The following is a 6,150-nucleotide window of genomic DNA, read 5'->3' on the forward strand; positions in this document are numbered from 1 at the left end:
TTGCCCATGTGAGAAGGCCAATCTAATTTCTGTCCAACATACATTTCTTTAAATGAACTAATCATATGCACTAAGCATTAATGCATATATATATATATATATATATATATATATATATATATATATATATATATATATATATATATATATATATGCATATGTGTGTGCTTAAAAAAAAAAAACTTAGCATTAATATAAATACATACATGTGAATCCCAAATGAGAAATTAAAATATCTCATTATTCAAACCATTAAGTACATCAAAGTCTACGAAGGCCTAAAGATTTCACATGTCTCATAAATACATCTCTAGGAATAGATTTAGTAAACGGATCTGCGATCATTTGATTCGTAGATATGTACTGTATGTTCACTTTCTTTTGTGCAACCATGTCTCTCACAAAGTTATATTTTGTATCAATATGCTTAGTCTTTGAGTGATATTTGGGATCTTTTGTATAAGCTATCGATGCTTGGCTATCACAATGTACTAGTACTGGATATGCAGCATTTTTCATAACCCCCAAATGATTAAGAAATCTCTTTAACCAAACTGCTTCTTGTACTACCGCTGAAGAAGCTACAAATTCAGCTTCCATCATGGACAAAGCTATACAAGTTTGTTTCTTACTACTCCATGAAATTGCCCCATTACTTAGTAAGAAAACATAACCAGAGGTTGATTTTCTTTCATCCAAATCACCTCCCCAATCAGCATCTGTATAGCCTTCAAGACGCAAATTATTTCCTTGATAACATATTGAATAATCCGCAGTACCTTTTAGATATCTCAATATCCTTTTGACCACTTTTCAATGGTCATGGCCAGGGTGTGATTGATATCTACTTACCATACCAACTGCAAATCTGGTCTTGTACACATCATTGCATATATAAGACTTCCAACTGCACTAGAATAGGGAACTCTTTTCATTTGCTCTTCTTCTTGTGGAGTCTTCGGGCACATTCTTTGGCTTAATGCTTCAGCTTTTGCAATGGGAGTATCAATGGGTTTACAATCTTGCATATGAAACTGTTCAATAATTTTCTTTATAGAAGGCTCCTGTGAAAGAGATAATAACCTTTTTGAACGATCTCTTTCAATTTTAACCCCAAGAATATAGTTAGCTTCTCCCATGTCCTTTATTTCAAAATTCGTGAACAACCAATTCTTAACTGATGCTAAGAATTCTTTATCATTAGCAGCCATTAGTATATTATCCACATAAAGTGATAAAATCACAAATTTATCTTTGGATCTTTTAATATAGACACAGTGGTCTTCATCAATCATGGCAAAATCATATGATATGACAGCCTGATGAAATTTTATATTCCATTGTCTAGAAGATTGTTTAAGGCCATAAATAGACTTCAAAAGTCTACACACTTTGTGCTCTTGGCCTTCTTTAATAAAACCGATAGGTTGTTCCATATAAATTTCTTCTTCCAATTCTCCATTAAAAAAGCTATTTTTACATCCATTTGATGTAATTCAAGATCCAAACTAGCTACTATGGCTAAAATTATACGAATTGAGGTGAATCTCACAACAGAAGAAAATGTCTCTTCATAGTCAATCCCCTCTTGTTGTGTATAGCCTTTTGCTACAAGGTGTGCCTTATATCTTTCTATTGTGCCATCTGCCTTGCACTTTATTTTGAGAACCCATTTGTTCCCAATTGCTTTCCGACCTTTCGGAAGATTAACCAATTTCCAAACTTGGTTTGATCTCATTGACTCCATTTCTTCTTCCATTGCTTTCATCCATTGCTCTTTTGCAGGACATTTAAGAGCTTCATCAATATTTCTCGGTTCACCTTCCTCTTGAGGTGTAACAAGAAATGCTTCTCCTTCAATCTCAAATCGTCAATGGGGAACTAATCCATGGTTACTTTTTCGTAATTGAGATTTTTGTGAAATAAATTCATCATTTCTTGAATTTCTCCCACTTGAACCAGATGTTGTTGATGGATTTTCAAGATTTTTTACCAATTGAGTTTGATTAAACAAATTATCATGGTCCTCTACCTCAAATAAAGATAAACCTTTATTTATTTCACCCTGATTTGGAAAATTATTTTCCAAAAATGTGGCATTATGAGATTCAAACTCAGTAATACTTCCATTGTCAGTGTTACCAACGAACACATATCCGTTGGAGGTTTCAGAATATCGAATAAAAATACTCTTTTTGCCCCTTGGACCCAATTTTCCATATTTATGAGAAGAATCATGAATATATGCAGCGCATCCCCAAGGTCTTAAATTACTTAGGTCAGGCTTGCGACTAGTCCATAATTCATAAGGGGTGGAAGTTACTGATTTTGAGGGCACTAGGTTAAGTACATATGCAGCTGTTAATAATGCATCACCCCAATAGGTGATCGGCAAATTAGCTTGTGCCATCATTGACCTAACCATTTCCAATAGGGTTCTATTTCTTCTTTCCGCAACACCATTTGTTATGGAGTACTAGGAATAGTTAACTGTCTACCTATTCCTTTTTCATCACAAATTTGTTTGAACTGATCAGACAAATACTCACGTCCACGGTTAGTTCTTAACACTTTGATTTTCCAGTCTAATTGATTTTCAACAAAGTTTAAATATATTATAAAGCAATCTAATGCATCAGATTTATGAGATATCAAATAGACATAACTAAAACGTGTATAATCATCAATAAATGTGATGAAATAAGAAGCCCCATGTCTTGCCCTTACATTCATCGGCCCACAAATGTCAGAATGAATTAATTGCAATGGAAAATCGGCTCTAGTTTCTTTACCAAATGGTTTTCTTGCTGTTTTTTCTGCTAAGCAATATTCACATATAGCTAGATTAACCTTTTCAACAGGGCCTAATAATCCCTCTTTGGCTAATCTATTCATTCGTTGTTGCCCAATGTGACCTAACCTAGCATGCCAAATATTTTCATCCATATTTGGGTTACTAGTAGATGTAACAAAGGAAAAAACAGTACTTATTACATTACACATACTATAATCAGTATCAAGTACAATAAAACCATTTAGTACATAACCAGATCCATAATAAGTTGTCCCTAGCAATATGTCTACACCATTACCATGAAAATTTAAGATATAGCCAAACTTAAGTAACATAACAACAGAAATTAAGTTCCGCCGAATATCTGGAGCATATAATATATCATGTAAAATTAAGGGTTGACCACCTCGCATATTCAATTTGCAGGTCCCAATCCCCTTTACTTCAACTCTTGAATTATTTCCCACATATATCCATCTTGCTGCTTGTGGAATTCGACGATATTCCACGAAAGCATCTCGATCTCTTGCTACATGGTCTGTGGTCCCTGAGTCTACAGTCCACAAAAGATAAGATTCAGCTAAGAACACAGAACTTGAAACATAAGACATACTTATATTTGTGCTAAGGGTTTTTACCTTCTTTGCCTCGGAGCATTTACGAGCAAAGTGACCCTTCTTGCCACAGTTGTAGCATCTCAATTTTGCTTTGTTCCTCTTAAAAGGACGCTTTCTTTTACCCGGCTGGCTATGCTTGAGCTTCTTAGAGGTCTTGCCATTACCATTGCCTTTCTTAAAATGACCACTAAAATGCTCTCGCTTGAAGCTCGAAGCTCCTTGCGAACTAGTGTTAGCCATATACACTTCATTAGTGGTTTTATTTGCCTCAAGACGGTCTTCCTCCAATTCCAGATGATGACCAGCATCAGTGAAAGTTCTAATGCTTTCATTATGGGTTAAGTGAACTTTCATGTGCTCCCAACTGTGAGGCAAAGATCGAATTATAGTTTAAACTTGTTGTTCATCAGTTAGCACATGTCCAGCATCTCGTAGCTCACTTATCATGTTCGACATTTCCCTTAAATGCTGCTTCATATTATTATTAGTGCGTTTCTTATATGTGTCGAACTTGATGGTCAGCGGCCTAAGTTTGGTGACAGAAGTTCCACCAAACTTTTCTTTTAATGCTTCCTATATTTTCTTTGTCATCTCGAAAGGCCTGAACTCTCGCATGATATCATTTTCCATGCTACTCAGCAATGTAATCTGAGCAATTGAGTTCTTCTTTTTCCAGGCAATATAAGCCTCCTTATCCTTTATGTGTTGAACCGTTATTCCATCCTCAGGCTCATTCATGGTAAGGTTTAAGGCTTCCAGCGCCTCTTGTTCCTCCAATACATATTGGATTTTCATTTGCCATATTTCATAATTTTCACCGTTTAATTTCTCACCCTTATTAAGTTCAGCTACTATATTCTAAGATGCTGAAGCCATTGCAGAAAACTAAATTTTTACAAAAAGACAAACATGCACACAATTAATGCCAAGCACAACACATATTTTTCTTTGCCACTAAACACAAATAAAATTAATGCTAATTAACATAATGGCATGGAATTGAAAATTCACTATAAACATTAATTTTGATTCTTAGCAGACAAAGTTCTAGTTCTTAAGACAAATTATATAGTAAGTCTTAGAACTCCCACTTTAAACATGTATACTAAAACATTAAAAATTATATAAACATGGAGACATTTATTATCATAAAAAAATTTAAATAATTAATATACAAGTAAAGAATATAAGTCATTCTAGCATCGACTAGTTTTCAACTAGTAATTTTGCCATCTAAGAACCCGAACCCTCCTTGGAATAGTATCCTCAATTTCTTTTTGAATCATAGTTGATACTATTTGTTCGATCCAAGGAACCATTATTCTACTAATGGTATGACCTCCAGCTACCGTTAAAATTCCACTAATCTCATGCATTAAGTACTCTTTTATAAATGCTCTCACCAATTGAGCATAATCTCTCACTGCTAAGGAATTCCAAATATCTCTTAGAACTTGTTGCCATGATCCAAATAGAGAATCATACAACACTTGGTACCGTTGATGTTGACATAACGCATGTCCTAGATGAATGATTTCTTCCATCATATAATGAATAGTTTGTACATGTAAAATCATGTCATCATTAGGATCCATCCTTATAACTCGTAATGTGTGCAACAAATCTCTAAGCCTCGCCCTTTATTCCGGGGTCCTTGCTGCCCTCGAAACCCTCACTAAGAGTGGTACTCGTGGCATTATTTTCTACAACAAATGTGGAAAAAATACTTAGGCATAACACTGAAATAAAATAACACACAATTAAAGGATACAGGAACATTCAATTTCAAAATTTCCAAATATCACACATACAATCACGGTATGATTGGAAAAATTTCAGAATTTATTTATTTATTTATTATTTTTTTACTCAAAAAAATATTTTTTATAATTTTAACTCATTTTCGAATATAAAAATAATAAAAAATTATTTTATATTCGAAAAAATATTTTAAAAAAACAAAAAATTAGGAAATTAATTATTATTATTTTGAATTCAACGGTACAAACTACGTCTCAATATACTTCTCCAAACTATGTTTGGAAATTTTCTCTCCAGAAAATTGGTGGCCGCCCGTTAAACTTCCACCGTTGAGAGCGGGAGGTGTACGTTGCTCTATGAAACCAGCCTCTCGCGGTCCCCTCCACTTCAGAAGATGCGCGGCCTAAACCTTCGCTCAAGCTACGCATCTCGCTACTCAACTTGGAGCGGGCGAGCCAGCCTCATACACCACCAAACCCAGACTCAGAGGCGTGACCAAGCGTTCAAACCCCCAAATGCGCTCCCACTTGGATTACAAACTCCCGCTATAGAGCTCAGCCTTCTTTGTTTAAATATTATATTCTTCCCAACGTAACCCATCTCTCCTCCTTTCTCTTCTTCAAGATGTTCGGATGAAAAAAAAACAGTAAGAAGAAGATAAGGAGGGGATAAAAAAAGGGTTTGGGGCAGTTGGGCTTCCCTTTTTCATGAGGTGGCTGCGTGGGAGATGCCATCTGTGAGCCGTTTAGAGGCCGCACCACTGTGCAAAGGGGAGGTCTTCTTCACGTGAAAAAAAAGTTTTGCAGAAACAAGCTTGAAATTTTCGGGCCTTGTTTCTCCCTCCATAGTGAACGAAATTGAGTGTATTATATATGGATAGAAAGCTTGTTTCAAGGGATTTCCATTGATATAAATTTCGTTTTCCAAAACAAACTGTGGAGAAAGTTATCAACGTTCAAAGTTCCAGGTTTTTGATCT

At 35.1% G+C, this 6,150-nt stretch overlaps 1 pseudogene; it reads right to left on the bottom strand.

Moving 5' to 3' along the window:
• Positions 1 to 5,442: 5,442 nt before the first annotated feature.
• LOC148703437 (signal recognition particle RNA) lies at positions 5,443 to 5,731 on the bottom strand (annotated as a pseudogene).
• Between the last annotated feature and the right edge of the window lie 419 nt (positions 5,732 to 6,150).

This window comes from Phoenix dactylifera, chromosome 5, assembly GCF_051530095.1.
Source record: "Phoenix dactylifera cultivar Ajwa chromosome 5, Ajwa_hap1_PhDact_Kaust_v1.1, whole genome shotgun sequence".
In the NCBI taxonomy this organism is placed as follows: domain Eukaryota; kingdom Viridiplantae; phylum Streptophyta; class Magnoliopsida; order Arecales; family Arecaceae; genus Phoenix; species Phoenix dactylifera.